Here is a 19,889-nt window from a genome sequence, read left to right as displayed (position 1 = left end):
ACTTCAGTATTTACGCTGTAAAATTTATTATTACTGTATATTAGATAGTAATATATATCTTACTATAGTCGCGTTTTCTTAACCATCAAAAACTCTAAAAAAAAAAAGTGACCAGATTCAATTTTCATTTTTGGTAAGTGTAAATACAAAACCGTTAACAAGTTCGTTAAATGGCGGAATGTTATAAGAGATGCAAGCATGGAAATAAACGGAATATCTACCATCAAAGTAATACTAAACGGTGAATCTGTGAAAATCAGAAAGCCTTGCTTTAGAACTCTTTATAATAAACATCGACATTATTTCACAACATTAAACCATAGGTCTTAAAATTTTTCTGACACCATTTACAACCCTATATCAGTATACATTGTCCCTCAATATTACGTCCTATTGGTTTGCACTGTAATGTGATTATTAGTCATTATTATCAGAATGAAATTCACTCATTTCCATGTTTGTTGACTTAATAATTTACAGGGTGACACTGTGGTCTATGCTACTAATGTCGACAGATATAAGTAGTATGTATCATCAGTCGTAAATGAAATGCTTGGCAGCAGAAGGTTAAGAGACTGATCAATTGCAGTGCTACACATCAATAGGAATATTCAAGGAAACAATACCAACTAAGTGAAACTGTTTATTTAAATGAATACTGACTCAGTGGCCTAGAGATCAAACATTTGCGCGCGAGATCTAGAGTCCTTGGTCAGATTCCTACATGAGGGATCACGAGTGCGCATTGCTGAAGAGTTCCATACTAATATGAAACGTCCGTCTAGTTCTTCCAGTTTTTCAACAGTGATCTAGCTTAGATAGACTCAAGAATTCGACTGTGAAAAGTTATTCGACTAGAAAACTTTCTCATTCTATCAAATGTACAAAATTCGATTGGTAACAGCATGAAAATTCTGTGCAAAAAGAATAAAGTCTATATGAATCAATTAATAGTTACGTATATAACCAATCTATTGAACAAGAATGGAATATACAAGCATTGTACAATAATAAATAGCCCCCAAATGCTCTCGTATGGTCAAGAGTGTGGAGACTTCACTCTCTCTCCCTCTTTCTCGAAATGCTCTCACATGGTCACGTGTATATAGCCACTCCCACAGAAGTACTACTCACTGTCTTCTCGCGACAGAGATGTCTGAGAAATCAAGATGACGAAAAGCGAATGTCGGACGCTTTAACCGGGTTGATGGACATGGATAGTCTGCCTGGGGGAGTTGGAAAACCCTGATTTCAAACCGATGGTGTACATGGGTTGGGGTATGCTATCAGAACAAACAGTGTATGAACCTGTTTTTGGTCACTTGCTATCATGGTACTGCATCTTCTTATGTTGCTCTACAGCCTTATGGATCAGACTTTTAATTCGAAGGCTCGGGGTGTGGTCTCGTAAGAATACCACTTGCTTTGATCTAGACATCTGGGCAGTATCACAACTCATACACAAATCAAGTGACTTGTATGACTCATATGTATTCGGTGCCCCCTTTGTACCAATATTTATATGTTCAAATAAATAAAAACAATAATAAATAAAAGTTGATTTTATAATTAACTTTACAGAATTAGACAACTCGTTGAATGATTTCCTCTTCCCCCTCCTTTCCTTTCCAAAAAAACTATAAAGAATTTGTAAGTTCATTTTTTTAAGTTGAGTAAACGAATTATTCCACAACTGGAAGCATTGAATATGGTAATTATTAACCAAAATAATGAATAATATATAACACGACATGTAATTGGTTGTCTATTAGAATCGAGTAATTCAGTATAGTTGTTTATAATATTTATAATCTCTAAGCTAATATTAGGGATAGAGAAAAAGAAGAAGAAAAAAGTAATAGAGTAGAAGTTGTAGAAATTGGACATTAGATATAGAGAAATGTTAAAATGAATATGGTGAAGTCTTTTTTATACTGTGATGGAGGTTTGTTCTCTGAGCTGGATGAAGCTTTCATCGTTCTTCTGAATGACAAACTTCAGGGAGAAGTGAAGTGTTTGAATTTCTCCACATGTGGTATATAGCTTGTCCTGTATACCTCGATGTTGATTGGTTCTTGTTGACCTTGAATCTGTCATTGTATTTGTTTATACTATTTTATTATGAATATACATTCATAAACTTAACTAATCCACTTATAGAGAATCAGAGTATAAAAACTGATATAAGGTGATCGACTGACGAAATTTGAATTATAAAGTTGAATTGATGAGTCAATTGAAGCTAGACCATCATGGAATATCTGGAGGCACTGAACGACACTTTCGTCTCATTGTAGGACTCCTCAACAGCGCTCATCCACCATCCCGCCTCGTGAGATTCGAACCAGAAACCTAACAGAAATTTGAATTATTGAACTTAGAGTTTATATGTACTACTGAGATATAACTAATTGAAATAGGAATATTTGAAAAGTTGGTTTAATACGAATGAATAATTAACAATTTCTTACTATACCCATCTGTCATCTACAGTATAGATTTGTAATAAGAAGGAATATCGTGATATTATCAAGCGGAATGTAATTGATACTTCCAAAAATAAAATATAGAACAAAAAGAATCATTTTTCTACATAGTTGAAATCATGAGTCAATTGAATCTAGACCACCATGGAAAACCTGGAAGCACTGAATTTGTTGAAGCTAGACATTAACACCGTTGGTTGCCGGCCGGCTCAGTGGTCTATCGGTTAAGTGCTCGTGCGCGAGACCGATAGGTCCTGGGTCCGAATCTCGCGAGGCAAGATCGTGAGCGCTCATTGCTGAGGATCCCGCAATAGGACAAATGGCCATCCAGTGATTTCAGGTTTTCCCTGATGGTCTAGCTTCAATTGACTCATAATTTCAACTATATAAAATTACTAAAATCCCCACAAAACCCCTTTCTGAAAAAACTATCTAAGTACAACTTTAAAAACAGGTTGAAAATTGTTATAATGGTCCGCTTTCCTTGTTTACACCAATGGGATGTTGATTTACTTTTGACGAATATCTACATTAGATCCCCTCCCAGTGTCTGTTCTACAGGACTTCAACACACAACTCTGATCAAGAATACGTGATTAGCCTGACTAGAATATAAATATATATTTAAACACAAAAACCCGACACAATCCAACAACAAGGAACAATCAATCAATAATAATAAGGATAGAGGAATATATAACTCATCTGACATCTGTCAGACTATCTACAAGGCTGACTAAGCAAAACAACCAATCATTATCATTCTCGCCCACACATCAAAAAGATCTATTATCAGAAGAGGTTTTTGTGGAGATTTAGTATTTTCATAGTTGAAAGCTTGAATCAATTGAAGCTAGACCACTAGGGAAAACCTGGAAGCACTAGTGACTGACTTCGAGCGGTAAATCCTGGAGTTTTGGTGAGAAGCAGTGAACAGTGGATTTCAAACCACGTTTGTCGTGAGACAGGAACTCACTGATGACAATTAGTGGACGGTTACTCAACTTCGTGAATTGGTTGGAGTTAGATATAAACACCCTCGGATGCCGGCTCGGTTGTCTATCGGTTAAGTGCTCTGGCGCGAGAGTGATAGGTCCTGGGTTCGAATCTCGTGGGGCGAGGCTGTGGATGAGCACTGCCATTGAGGAGTCCCACCGTAGAACGAAACGGCCATCCAGTGCTTTCAGGTTTTCCCTGGTGGTCTAGCTTCAATTGACTCACGCTTTCAACTATGGAAAAGATGTATACTTGATTCTGGTTCATTGTTCCAATGCCACACAGCCACACACACAACATATATATGTAATAAAATGGACTTACTATACAATGTATATAGTCACAAATATACAACAAGGAATGTATGAAATTATGAAAGGAATACGTTTTGGCTTCCATAATACTGCATCAGTAATTATCATGATTAGACCCATGGAATTCTTTCAAAAATAAATAAATGGGATTAGAAATGTAAATTAATTGTTAATAATAAATCATTTCAATCATAAGCAAGGATAGATAATGGTTAGCAGGGAAATCTAGGATGTGTGTTTCGTCCTATTTGGGTGTCGTCAGCTGGATTTACCTGCATCTCAGACTCGTTGATATTAACCCTGGGACTCGAACCTAGTACCGTTCGCTTCAAACGTCATTGCGTTATCCACTTAGCTACTGAGTCCTAATAGCCACTGGCTTGTGCAGTGGGATGAAGTTATATTCACTTGTTGTTGTTTACTTGTATCTTCTTAAAAAGCTTGTGACTTATCGAAGCAGTCCACATAGGATGTAGATTTGCCAACAAGAGATTGATCAATTGTAGTCCAAAATAACTAAGTTTATACAACATAATGACATACTGTGATGTGCTACTTCAATCGACATAAGTAATATATAACGCTAATCAGGAAATAAATGTCTAGAAGCATATGCCCAAGAAGATTGAGGGGAAAAGAATGGAAACAGAAAGCAGTTGGTATGGAAATTTGAGAAGGAAGAAGTCTGAGACGATTGATTGAAATTTTGCAGTACGAAAAGTCAAGTTGACAGAATTGTTCGATATTTTTCAATAAGGTATTTACTATATGGTTCTCATATTTCACTAAGATGTTCTGTAATGTTCTGTCTAAATATATCCTATTATCCTCAGTTGTGTTCTTGCCAACTACAATACCATTCCGGTCAGTATAATACATTCTCATGTATTAGTGTCTATACTAATGGGTGTGGTAAAAATCTGTTATTATTATGTTTTTCTTTGTGTGGAAGTAACACTAACTCCACTTGTAGTTCTTCTAGAGATACTGACGGTCCCAAGCCCGGGAAAAAGAGGAAGTTTGGGAATTTGGTCGGCAATTCCATTCCATAGAAAAAAATTTGATAAAATATGCGAACGAGTTTAAACAAATTAAACGATTCAAATTCTACAATCTCAGTTGAAGAAAGAATTGTGAAGCCTTAGGATGAAAACTAAAATTCTTCGGAATTAAAGAGGCCAATAACCCTTCTAACAAACAGAGCGACAACTAATATAGGTACACAGAATGTCCGGACAATATGTGGAAACCGGTGAGACCAACCAAATAGCTACGTAAGTGAGGAGATAAAAATTGGCAGTACTCGAAATCAGTGAAACACATTGAACTCATTGTAAACAGCAACGGCTAGATACGAGAGAGATGCTGTCTACTCCGGTCAAGAAGAGTAAAATACTCAACACACTCAGGAAGTTGCTCTGATGCTGTCTGTCTGCCGCATGAAATGCAATTGTAGGATGGGAATCTCATGGATCCACAATCACCAAAGCATTTCTCAAAACGAAGAAGGAAGGAATCACGATGAATGTCATTCACTGTTATCCATCCACCAATGATATTAACGACAACAATAAAGATCAGTTCTATGAGAGGCTGAACTCAATCATGGCGAAGTGCTCAGGAAATAACCTCATGATGGGAGGTCTAAACGCCGAATTCGGAATGGACAACATTGGATATGAAGATATCATGGGAAGACATGGACTGGATGAGAGAAACGGAAATGGGTGGAGATTTGCAAACCGATGTGCATTCAACAAACTGATTATAGGTGGCAAAATATTCACACACAAATGCATACACAAAGCTACATGAATCTCACAGAATCACACCACGGAGAACCAGATTGATCGTATTCTCATCAGTGAAATATTCAGAAGCATAATGGAAGATGTGAGAACCCGGAGAGGAGCTGACGTAGCTTCAGATCACCACCTGGTCACCACCTGGTCACAACCTGGTTATGGCCAAGATGGAACTGAAGCTAAATAAACACTGGACAAGTGGACAAACAGCATGACAAATGTTCAATACAACCTCCACTTCCACATAATGACAAACTCAACCAATTCAAAATAACTCTCAACAACAAGTTTCAAGCATGACAGGATCTAGTCAACCAGGAAGAAAATACTGAGGAGAACAACTGGAGAGGGATGGAAGAAGCACTAACTTCGACGTGTCAGGATGTTCTTGGAATTCAAAAGCATCATTACAATAAGGAATGGATCTCTATGGAAACCGTGTTGGATATTGAAGAATTGAAGAGGAAGAAGAAGACAGCAATTAACGAAACCGAGAAAGAACAGACGGAGTTAAGGCACAAGCTGAATACACTGAAGCAAAGAAGCAAGTGAAGAGGAGCATTAGAGTCGATCAGCAGAAATACGTGGATGAGCAAGAAACAGTGGAGGAAAAGGCTGCAAGTGAAGGAAATATGAGACAGCTATATGATAGAACGAATAAACTAGTAGGGAAATATAGTAAACGAGAGAGACCAATGGAGGACAAGGAAGGCAACATAATTATCAAGATTCCAGAGCAGAAAGATAGATAGGTAGAATACTTCGAGAAACTGTTGAATAGACCAGCCCCGTTGAATCCAACGCACATCAACTCAGCACCTACAGAACTTCCTATATCTGTCACTCCACCAACGACGTATGAAATTAGTATGACCATCAGAAAAATCAAGAATGGGAAAGCAGTAGGACCTGACAATATGCCAGCTGATGCATTGAAATCAGATATAACAGTAAATGAAAACATGCTTCACCTTTTATTAAAGAAGATTTGGGAGGAAGAACAAGTGCCGACGAACTAGAGAGAAGGATACCTCATCAAGATACCAAAGAAAGGAGATCTGAGCAAATGTGAGAAATACAGAGACATCACACTACTGTCAGTACCAGGAAACGTTCTCAACAGAGTGTTGCTGAACCGGATGAAAGATGCAGTAGACGTTCAACTTCAAGATCAACAGGCTGGATTCTGTAAGGATCGGTTGTGCACAGACTAATTTTAAACACTACGGATCATTATCGAACAATCAGTTGAGTGGAACTTGTCACTATATATCAACTTCATCAACTATGGGAAGGCGTTTGATAATGTGAAAGGGAGAAGATTATGGAAAATTCTTCGACACTATGGAGTTCCCGAGAAGAATGTCAACATTATCCAGAACTCAGAATGGACTACAGTTCAAGCTTATCATCAAAGTATTCGTTTGAATAAAGGTCTTTTTTTATATTAATTGAATTGAAAGATTTTAACATTGTTGATGATTTTATTCTGAGTTTCATAGTGTGTGTGTGTGTATTACTTACACTTTACCTATACTAAATAGTTCTGTTTTTGTAATCTGATTCTCAGTCATAGGTTGAATATTGTACAAATGTAGGTTAATGTGCATCACATGACTATATCATCCAATGCTTCCATTGTATCAAGTTATGAAGGTATGTAGAAAATATCTTTAATCAATGTAGTATCGACTGAATATTGATCTATGAAACATTGATCACCAGAACAAATCAAATCATGATGGATGTGACAATGTGTTACTCAGTCAGGTGACCATCTTTCAACTTGATCTGTATAATTCACTCAATAATTAAAGGACTAGACACAATTGATTGGTTAACACTCAGTGACTGAGCATTTTAAAGAACAAAGTCCTACAGGAGGTCAGTTACGTCCTGGATAATTCATCAATGACGTTCTAATCTGTGATGTCAATGTTTTTATTTATTTAAACACATAAATATTGGTACAAAGAAGCACCAGATATATATGCGCCACATAAATCTCATTTGATTTGTGTGAGGGCTGTGATACTACCCAGGTGCCCAAACTGAAGAAGGTGGTTTACTTATAGGGCCACACCCCGAGCCTTTGACCTAAAGGTCTGATCCATAAGGCAGTGGAGCATCGTGAGGAGATGCATTCCCATGATAGCCGGTGACAAACAATTGGTTCATACGCCATTTGTTCCTTCAGGATACTGGAGCTTATGTGCACTGTTGGTTTGGAACGAGAGTTTTCCAACTTCCCTAGGTGGACTTTCCGTGTCCACCAACCCGGTTAAAGTGACGGATATTCGCTTTTCGTCCTCTCAATTTTTTTAACAACGCCCTCGCCATGAGAAGGCAGTGGGTGGGATTTCCCTGCCAGAGGTCATATACGCGTGGCCATATGAGAGCATTTGGAGAGAGAGAGCGGACTCTCCCCACTGTCGGCCGTACCAGGGCATTTGGGGACGATGTCAATTTACATCGTTTCAAATACAACAAGAAATTCCAGTTTCCTTAACATTGCAGATATTCCTTACTGACAAATGCCAATCACCATGAAATATTGATTTTCAGATTTTTTGCGCTTTATGTGTGTGACAACAAAACATCTAAGAATAGTTTGCAGGATGATGAGTGACTAAAATCGATAATAGTTTTGTAAATTATATATGTAAGTATATACATTTGGAAACAGTACTCACTAGTAAATTGAATGATTTTATTCATAGTTTTCATCTGACAAGTTGAATCCTTTGTAGGCAATTGAAAACCGAGCACGATCCAGGTTCTGTACTATTGATCACTCATCGACTAGATATTATCTGCCAGGGAGCAGATTCGATGTCATGACACTAAGCTACATGGTCATAGACGTTAACATTGAACTATCTAAATCGGGATTAGAGACTTTGACGTATTGACTATTGATCGATCGAATCTTCCAAGAAGCATTCGTTTCCGCAATACCCCCCAAATGCCTTGGTACGGCGATAGTGGGGAGAGTCCGCTCTCCCTCTCCAAATGCTCTCACATGACCACACGTATATAACCTCTGTCAAGGACGTCCTACTCACTGCCTTCTCGTGGCACCGCTGTTGTTTACGAAAGTGAGAGGATGAAAAGCGAATGTCCGACGCTGTAACCAGGTTGGTGGACACGGAAAGTCTACCTAGGGGAGTTGAAAAACCCTAATTCCACACCAATGGTGCACATGGGCTCCAGTATCCTGAAGGAACAAATGGCGTATGAACCAATTGTTTGTCACCGGCTATCATGGGAATGCATCTCCTCACGATGCTCCACTGACTTGTGGATCAGATCTTTAGGTCAATGGCTCTAGGTTTGGCCCCCTAAGAAAACCACCTGCTTCGGTTTAGGCACCCGGACAGTATCATAGCCCTCACACAAATCAAATGAAATTTGTGTGGCACATATATATCTGGTGCTTCCTTGTACCATTATTTATGTTTTTAAATAAATAAATAAGTTTGCTTAATATTACAAACACGACTGTCAGACATATCTCTCAAGTGCTGGATCGTGGATGAGCACTGCCAAAGAGGAGTCCCATAATAGGACGAAAAGACCGTCAAGCAGTGCTTCCAGGTTTTCCATGGTGGTTTAGCTTCAATTGACTCACTTTTAACTATGAATATATGCTAAATAGTACGAAACCTGAATCATGTAACGTTTCCTATCAACTATTTCCAACTATCATCTCACATCTCAATAAAGTACGCAATGTTCAGTCACTTAAACTATTGATCATATGATAGGTCATTTAATCAATGATAAGAAGGATTTGATATACATACCATTTGGTTACTACCCAGTGATTAATTGATTATAAATCATTTATAGATGCTTATAAATGAAAGGAATGAAAGCATATACATTCAAGTTTACAAATTATAATGAACTTACAATTAAATGCATATAATATAATGGTAATTTATTCAATTCAGGATTCTTGGTTATTGCATTTGAATCAAGGAAATACACCAACCAATAAATATGAAATGATGTCTAATTGAATGTTTGTTTAGTTTAAGTAAAGAGGATGATATATAATACTTACCAATATATAAGTAGCCATAAATGTATACATACAACTATGTATTGTATAGTGTTTATACCATTGAATTATTGTTGCTATAATCATGTATAATTGAAATAAACACTGAAAAATGGAATTGAAAAAAAATATTTTTTTTAAAAAATGGGGGGGGAGGGGATACATTAATAAAACTACAATGAAATAGTAAACAGTGACCGAGTAGATAACGTGCTGGCGTTTGAAGCAAAAGGTACCGAGTTCGAGTCCCAGAGTGAACATCAACGAGTCTGAGATGTAGTTACATCCAGTTGACCAGTCCCAAATAAAACGAAACACGCGTCAAACTGGATTTTATTGCTAGCCACTATTCATCTTTGCTTATAATACTTATGAATTAGGGCTAATATCGAAGCAATACACACAGTATGCACATATGCTAATTAGAGATTGATCAGTTGCAGTTCTAAACATCGATGGGAAGATTCAAACAAACAATACCAAGTGAATTTAAACTTCACCCCATTGCACAAGTAAGTGGCTATCAGGACTCAGTAGCTGAGTGGATAACGCGATGGCGTTTGAAGCAAAAGGTACCGGGTTCGAGTCCCAGAGTGAACATCAACGAGTCTGAGATGTAGGTATATCCAGCTGACGAGTCCCAAATAGGACGAAACGTGCGTCAAACTGGATTCTACTGCTAGCCACTATCCATCTTTGCTTATAATGCTTGTAAATTAAGGCTATATCGAGGCAATACGTACAGTATGGCCAGTTAGAGACTAACCAGTTACAGTCAAAAAACATCAATAGAAAGATTCAACCTAAACAATACTAAATGAACAATTAACATACCATTATAATGAAATGGATATATTTCAATAAGATTATAAAATGCATCAATTGAAATGATTGATTTGGATATAAATAATAATAACCAATAATCATAGCTAATAGTATATTAATGAAACTTAATATACGATAGATAATAGTTATAGTAAACCAAAATGTTTGAATAGGTTTCATTTTGAAATGGAAAGTATTCAAGGAATAAGTGAATTCTGGCTTTATGGTGATCTACTCAGAGGGTATATATATATATATATATACAGAGAGACAGCGAGAGATAGATAGATAGGTAGATAGGTATGAATAGTTTTAACATTGACTAATTAACATTCATTATAGTGAATATCAATTTTAATGAAAAGAAAGAAAGAAAGGAAAGAGACATATGAACAAGACAAACTACTGTTGTTGTCGTTGTCGTCGTTTGTTTGTTCAATCGATGGGTACCATTTTAACTTTTGGACTCCTTATCTATTTTATAGTATGATATAGACAATATTGATTTTAGTACAATCAGTAGATTACTGACATTTGGGTATAGACAATCGTCATACATTGTTGACCCTATTATTATTATTATTATTATAAATGGCATTCCGTTTAGTTATATCAAAGTGTTGATAATCTAATTTGATTGTAATGAAATTGTTATGTATGTATAAGATATAATTATACATTTAGTTATTGTATGTTTCAATATGATTTCATAAGGTTGATAAGTAATTTTACTACTTACTACTTACTTACGTCTGTTAACCCTCGTGGAGGAGCATAGGCCAACTATCAGCATTCTCCATCCAACTCTGCCCTGGGCAATCCTTTCAAGTTCCTTCTAGTTAACATTCATCCTTTTCATATATTATTCTATTTCCCGACGTAATGTGTTCTTTGGCCTTCCTCTTTTCCGTTTCACTTCAGGATTCCAAGTTAGGAATTGCCTTGTGATGCAGTTTCTTGATTTTCTTAATCTATGTCTTATCCACTTCCAACATCTTTCCGTAATTTCCACTTCAGCTGGAAGTTGGTTTGTCTTTTCCCATAAAACGCTGTTGCTGATAGTATCCGATCAGTGAATGTTGAGTATTTTGTGTAGACAACTGTTTATAATTACTTATACCTTCTTGATGACGGTTGTAGCAGTTCTCCACGTTTCAGCTCCATACAGTAGGACTGTCCCGATGTTCGTATTGAAGACTCTCACTTGGAAAGTAGTTGACAGTTGTTTCGAGTTTCATATGTTTTTCAATTGTAGAACTACGTTCCTTTCTTTGCCAATCCTCGCATTCACGTCTGCATACGATCTTCCTTGTTTATCAACGATGCTTCCCAGGTCCGTGAATGTTTTTACATCTTCCAGGGTTTCTCCACCTTGTGTGATGGGGTTGGTGTTCTCCATGTTGTATTTGAGAATCTTTCTTTTTCGTTTGTGTATGTTGAGGCCTATTGCTACTGCTACATTAGTTGTCTTCGTCTGCATTTGTTCATGTATATGAGATAGGAGGACTAGGTCATCTGTAAAGTCCAAACCGTCTAATTAATTTAATTTTATTGTGATCATATAAATAACGAGGAATATTGACTTACAATAATGAGTAGTGTAGTATTCATTAATATTCAACGAAATTTTCGTTTCTGCTATACCCTGAAGAGAATTATGAATGGTAACTTTTGAAGACTATTTATGAACCAATACTATGTGTATATTTTTATTTGTATAGTTGTTAACTAACTAAACTATTTATATTCGTATTCGTATATTCCAACTCCCCTAGGTAGACTTTCTGTGTCCACCAACCTGGTTAAAGCACCGGACATTCGTTTTTCGTCCTCTGAATTTCGTATACAACACCGGTGCTACGAGAAGGTAGTGAGTATGACTTCCCTGACAGAGGTTATATGCGCGGTAGCCATGTGAGAGCATTTGGAGAGGGAGAGCGGACTCTCCTCACTCTCAGCCATACCAGGGCATTTGGGGGCCCTGATATATGTCTCACCGTAAACGCATGTAAACTAACAAACACAGATTAATGTGTAGTTACCGTTCAAATACTGTTTACGCTTTTTTTATGACGCACTGGCGTTGCCTTTTTTATAATGGTGAGTTCATCATCACAGTATGTACTATTGATAATTAGTTAAAGTTTTCATTTCAAAACAAGACTGCTTGATTCAATTATGAATATTACGGTTGTATAGATAATCTTTTCAAGTGCTAAAAGCATAGTTAGTTCAAAGATACGTTTTCCTCTCATCGGTTTCTAAACTTTGAGGAATGTATATTCTACATCAATATTTCGTTGAACAACTTAACCATATCGTCAGTGCGATGTTTTATAATGTAGGAGTAGGTTGGACGAACGCTAGAGGCGGCCAGATCAAAACGGGGCACAAATCCATGAAGTCACTGACAAGTGGACTAAGTCATGTTGGTAGGTGTAGACTACCTGGTCGGGATTCATGAGATGATAGCAATCGATGGTTAGAGACCTTGAGTGACATGGCTGAAAGTCGTTTGCAATGGTGAAGGTGCATCCACTGTTTGTGTTCTGCCAAATTCTAATCTTCTGAATTCTTCATGTCCCTTTCTTTTTTCTCTTTTCAAATTTATTTCATTGGATTATGCTACTTCAATAACATCTTCAGACCCTAATCTTTCACATTAATCATTATACTCTTACTACTTCTACCACTATGGGATTTGAATCGACAACTGCATCTCTGTGCTTATGTGGTATGGCAACTGGAACTGATGCTCGTACGTACGAAGTTCTACGTTGTGATTGACTGACTGATTATCATTTATACAGGTACGGTTGATTCTATTAAACAGATATATTATCAAATTTTACGATTGATTCTTTCGTTCTAATGTGGGACTCCTCAAAAGTCCAAATCATTCATTACTAATAATACTCATGTGCTTATCAATGACTAACTTCTGGTTAGAAATAATGGAGTACTATTAAGAAATAGTGACCAGCAATGTTATATTATACTATATCAGATCAGTATGTCATTCACTCATTCACTTATGTCTGTTACCCCTCATGGAGGAACATAGGGTTTTCTTCATCCAACCATGTCCTGTGCAATGTCATTCAGACAAAAAACTAAATGATAAGAAAGTTGGATTTTCATTATCATTTCGTATACACACTAATAATCAAAATATTTGTTAATTGAAATCAATAATGGAATCAAGGACACTATTTTTATCTGTTAGCTAGAAATATTTGCATCCTAAAGTTACTGTTCACTTGAGGACTCAAACCTAGTACCGTTACTTTCAAATATCAAGTCATTATCCACTTAGTTGTAGAATATGGACAACCAATAACTTGCACATTAAGGCGAATTTTAATTTAAATTCATAGCTCAGTAGCTAAGTGGTTAATGATATGACGTTTGAAGCATACGATGCCCGATTTGAGTCCGAGAGTGGGCTATAACTGAGAGATATAGGTATGTCCAGGTAACAAGTCCCAAATAGGACGAAACCTGTGTCCATGATTCTACCGCTAGCAACTATCCAATTCTGATTTAAATGCTTGTGGCTTGATAGTGATATCAAGGCAATCCGTACAGTATGCACATACACCAAAAGGAGGTTTATCAACTGCAGTCCTAAAGGACACTGGGAAGATTCAAACAACCAATATATCTGAATATTAAATTCAACTTAATATTGCTTGTTTGAATCTTTCCATTGATGTTTTTGGACTGCAACTGGTCGGTCTCTTATTGGCATATGTGCATACTGTGCGTATTGCCTCGATAATGCCTTAATTCACAAGCTTCATAAGCAATGATGGATGGTGACCAGTAGTGAAATCTAGGATGCTCGTTTCATCCTATTTGGGACTCATCATCTGAATGTACCTGAATCTCAGATTTGATGTTCACTCTGGGACTCGAACCCAGTACCTTTCGCTATCAAGACTCAGTGGCCGAGTGGATAACGCGATGGCGTTTGAAGCGAAAGCTAATAGGTTCAAGTCTCAGAGTGAAAATCAACGAGTCTGAGATGTAGGTATATAGGACGAAACGCGCACCAAACTTGATTCTACTGCTAGCCACTACCAATCTTTGCTTACCATATCTGAATATTAGTTAAATATTCTTTACAGCTGCCAAAACTCTCACATTTCTTCAAGTTGATCGTTGTATTTCCTGCCATTACATGCTGAAGTATTTCTTCGCAGTTTAATTGTTTGGTCTACACCATAACTGGTACTTTGTGAAACTTGGTTTATTTTGAACGGTGTACATTATTCTGATGCATATTTGGTTGACAAATAATCAATTTTTAACAAGTCATTGAATATAAGTAAAGTCAAATAGGAAATGATGAACAGACTAATGTTGATATTTCAGATGTTGGGGGTTTAACAATGTCGGAGTAGAACGAGCCTATTGTTTGGTGATTCTCAGTTTTTAATGATGGCTGTTACGACTTTATAAAATAAGAAGGCACGTATGCCAATTCGTTATGATTTTATATCCGGCTTTTTATCACGTGAATTATCCGCCAATCGGAATACGAATTTTCTTAATCTTAGCACTATGCTAATCAATAACTTCAACCGGCACGAGCAGTCTTGCGCCCTTATTGGTCCCTTGTCCGCCTAGCCTATCCAATTGATTTCAGAACACCAGTTACAGCTTCTGCTATACGAATCGGTTTATATTACCAAACAGACAGACCGCATCACACCGTAAAATAAAAAAGAACATGTGTACAAGATCAAGCCAAATGTAGCTGTGAACGTGGGAATACATAATCAGTAAATTGATATAATGTAGGAAACAGTATTCGTATAATATAATCCATAGATCGAATAAAGCTTAAATTAAGATGAATATACAGATATACACAATCTAATTACTCAATAGTTAGACGATAAGAATATATATAGAATAATAGTCTATTAATAGGTCCTGGGAGTTACCCGTACTTATGTCTTCGCTAGGATATAACAATGCGTTACACAGTTCATTCAGTGATCCAATCTCTGTAAATTAACATTTATTTTAATAGTTGAAAGTGTGAGTCGATTGAAGCTAGACCACCAGGGAAAACCTGGAAGCACTGCTTGACGGCCGTTTCGTCCTATTATGGAACTCCTCAGCAGTGCGCATCCACGATCCGGTCTCTCAAGGTTCGAACTCAAGACCTACCAGTACAGAGCACTTAACCGATAGACCACTGAACCGGCATTCGAAAGTGTTTATGTCTAACTCAAACCAATCCACGAAATTGAGCAACCGTTCACCAATTGTCATCAGTGAGTTCCTATCTCACAGCAAACGTGATTGAACTCCACTGGTCACTGCTTATCAGTAGAACTTTAGGACTTACCTCTTGAAGTCAGTCACTAGTGAGCATTTGATTATTATTATTATTATCAGAAGGGGATTTTGTGGAAATTAAGTATTTTTCGTAGTTGAGGGCGTGAGTCGATTGACACTAGACCACCATGGAAAACCTGGAAGCACTGGACGGTCGTTTCGTCCTATTGTGAAACTCCTTAATGGCAGTGCTCATCCATGACCTCGCCTCACGAGATTCGAACCCAGGACCTACCAGTCTCGTGGTCTAGCTTCAAATGACTGACGTTTTGAGCTAGGAAAATACTAAATCTCCACAAAACCCCTTCTGACATTTATTTAACATTTTATAACTATTCTACTTATAAGTAGCAATTTTGTTTCTTGAATATTTTCAACAGTTACTCAATCGGATAACAATTATCTGTCAGAGTAGTGAACGATATTTATTCATTCATATCTTTAATTAATGTGCTAAATGTCGTCAACTGGTTAATTAAATATACTACTGTTTGCTTGTGAATTAGTCTGTCATCCAGGAAATGTAAGATAATATAATTACAATTAATAATCACGTCGTAGATACATGAACATCCATAGTGTGGAAAAAGTTTCCACCAACCACAACTTATTGTTTATTAGATACATTATGTTGCCTTCCTTGTCCTTGACTGATCTCTCACGTTTACTATGTTTCCCTACTAGTTTATTCGTTCTATCATATAGCTGTCTCATATTTCTTTGACTTGCAGCCTTTTCCTCCGTCGTTGATTGCTCTTACTCGTATTTCTGATGGTCGACTCTAATGCTCCTCTTCACTTGCTTCTTTGCTTCAGTGTGCCTTGACTCCCTCTATTCTTTCTTGGTTTTCGTTAATTGCTGTCTTCTTCTTCCTCTTCAATTCTTCAATATCCAACACGGTTTCCATAGAGATCCATTCCTTATTGTAATGATGCTTTTGAATTCCAAGAACATCCTGACACGTCGAAGTTAGTGCTTCTTCCATCCCTCTCCAGTTGTTCTCCTCAGTATTTTCTTCCTGGTTGACTAGATCCTGTCATGCTTGAAACTTGTTGTTGAGAGTTATTTTGAATTGGTTGAGTTTGTCATTATGTGGAAGTGGAGGTTGTATTGAACATTTGTCATGCTGTTTGTCCACTTGTCCAGTGTTTATTTAGCTTCAGTTCCATCTTGGCCACAACCAGGTTGTGACCAGGTGGTGATCTGAAGCTACGTCAGCTCCTCTCCGGGTTCTCACATCTTCCATTATGCTTCTGAATATTTCACTGATGAGAATACGATCAATCTGGTTCTCCGTGGTGTGATTCTGTGAGATCCATGTAGCTTTGTGTGGGAATATTGTACCACAATGGGTCCAATGTGTTTCATTGATTCCGAGTACTGCCAATTGGTATCTCCTCACTTACGTAGCTATTTGATTGGTCTTCCCGGTTTCCACATATTGTCCGGACATTCTGTGTACCTATATTAGTTGTCGCTCTGTTTGTTAGAAGGGTTATTGGGCTCTTTAATTCCGAAGAATTTTAGTTTTCATTCTAAGGCGTCATATTTCTTCTTTCAACTGAGAAGGCTGAGTTTAAATTGTTTAATTTGTTAAAACTGTTTGGCGTATTTTAGCATGGTTAATTCATACTTGATTAAGTTTCGGAATCCATTCCTAACCATCCTTAATTGTGAGAGGTTGGGACCGTCAGTAGCTCTAGCAAAACTACAGACAGAGTTCTTTCACATCATACTTACATAATACTTAATGTAAATGAATCAACATCTGAACATGATTTGTTTACTAGACTTTGCATATTTTTTAAGTTATTATGATTTTGATATATATTAAACCACGAATTGATATGATCTAAACTACCGTTCAGAATTTAGAATCAGTGAACGATCGTTTCATCCTGACATGAGACTTCATAACAGTGTGCATGAGCGACTGCACACTTAAGAGTCGAATCCGCTTACTAACCTTAAAGCTTCAGTAGTCATTCAACAATGTTTTGATTCTTGAATATTTCCTTGATGAAGACTACATGAGGTTGCTGACTAAACGTTGGAATTTCTGTGATTTCAATAGCTCAGATTATGAGAAGTGTTATTTTGATGTATAGAATGTTTACTATTATAAATCTAGAATAATAATAAAAATGAACAGTTAGTTTCAAAGTACAGGAAGAAGCGCTGGAAGTGGATAGGACACACATTGAGGAAAGCACTCAATTGCATCACAAGGTAAACCCTCACATGGAGTCCTGAAGGCCATAGGAAAAGAGGAAGACCAAAGAACAGATTACATCGAGAAATGGAGACAGACATGAGAAGAATGAACAAAAATCGGATAGAACGAGAGAGGAAGGCCCAGGACAGAGTGGGTTGGAGAATGCTGGTCAGAGGTCTATGCTCCCTTGGGAGTAACAGGCGTAAGTAAGTAAGTAGTTTCAAAGTAAAAACAGTCTTTATTAATCTGTAAAGTAATCTCGTTAAGATTTTTAGATAAAATTAAACAGTGGCTAGTAATAGAGTCCAGGTCAAGCACTTCATCCTATTCGAGGCTTATCAATTCGATGTATCTATAACCCAGTGTTAATATTCATATAGGTACTTTTGTAATCCAATCCATTGATCCAATCATCAATCATTCATTGTAGTATCTCAACTTTATAGATTCTATCTCTGATGAATTTATGCAAACATCTTGCTAAACACCCACTAATTTGATATGAAATATTTGTTTAAAACATTTTAGTTTTTTTCAATTGTACACCTAATTAACCTGATTCCATAAAGAATCTAACCTACAATTAAGATGGAATGTTCTTTTATAATATTTATTTATTTATTTAAACACATAAATAATGGTACAAGAAAGCACCAGATATCTATGCGCCACACAAATCTCATTTCATTTGTGTGAGGGCTGTGATACTGCCCGGGTGCCCAAACTGAAGTAGGTGGTTTTCTTAGGCGGACACGCCCGGACCCTTTGACCTGAAGGTCTGATCCACAAGACAGTGGAGCAACGTGAGGAGATACAGTTCCATGGTGGCCAGTGACCAACGATTGATTCATACGCCGTTTGTTCCCTCAGGATACTGGAGCCCATGTGCACCATTGGTTTGGAATCAGGGTTTTCCAACTCCCCTAGGTGGATCCTCCGTGTCCACCAACCTGGTTAAAGAGCCGGATGTTCGCTTTTCGTCCTCTCAATTTCGTAAACAACAGTAATGCCACGAGAAGTCAGTGAGTAGGACTTCCCTGACAGATGTTGTATACGCGTGGGCATGTGAGAGCATTTAGAGAGGGAAGGTGGCCCCTACCCACTGTCAACCGTATCAGGGCATTTGGGAACCTTTTATAATATAACTTAGCATCATGAATGATTTAAATGAATAATAATGAAAATTCTTTTGAAATGATAATAAAAATGTGTATTTTTGTTTTGGAAAATTTTAATAGAGAATTTTCTTAGTTGAGACTGGTAGGTCCTGCGTTCGAATCTTGCGAATGCGGGATCGTGGATGCGCACTTCCAAAGAGTCCCAAAATAAGACAAAACGGCCGTGCAGTGCTTCCAGGTTTTCCATAATGGTGTAGCTTCAATCGACTCATGATTTCAACTATATGCAATTACTAAAATCTCCGCAAAACCCTCTTCTAACAATTATAATCATTCACTTACTATTACTTGTTTAAATCTTCCCAACGATGTGTTAGGACTGCAACTGGTCAATTTCTAATTGGCATATGTGCGTACTGTACGCATTGCCTCGATATTAGCTTTAATTCACAAGCATTATAAGCAAAGATGGATAGTGGCTAGTAGTGTAATCCAGTTTGACACGCGTTTCGTTTTATTTGGGACTCGTCAGCTGGATGTACCTGCATCTCATAGTTGATGTTCACTCTGGGATTCGAAAGAAATGTACTGAGTTAGAGTCTCACAGTAAACATCAACTCTGAGATGCTGGTACATCCAGCTGACGAGTCCCAAATAGGACGAAACGGGCGTCAAACTGGATTCCATTGCTAGCCACTATCCATCTTTGCTT

At 37.3% G+C, this 19,889-nt stretch overlaps 1 non-coding gene across 1 annotated transcript; it reads left to right on the top strand.

Moving 5' to 3' along the window:
- The first annotated feature begins 10,197 nt into the window (after positions 1–10,197).
- On the top strand, positions 10,198–10,264 carry Smp_tRNA_00415_Pseudo_TTG.1.1. Its single transcript has one exon. It is a non-coding gene (tRNA).
- The last annotated feature ends 9,625 nt before the right edge of the window (positions 10,265–19,889 follow it).

The sequence above is a fragment of the Schistosoma mansoni genome, chromosome 5, assembly GCF_000237925.1.
Source record: "Schistosoma mansoni strain Puerto Rico chromosome 5, complete genome".
NCBI lineage: Eukaryota > Metazoa > Platyhelminthes > Trematoda > Strigeidida > Schistosomatidae > Schistosoma > Schistosoma mansoni.
This window is presented reverse-complemented; position numbering and strand designations above follow the sequence as displayed.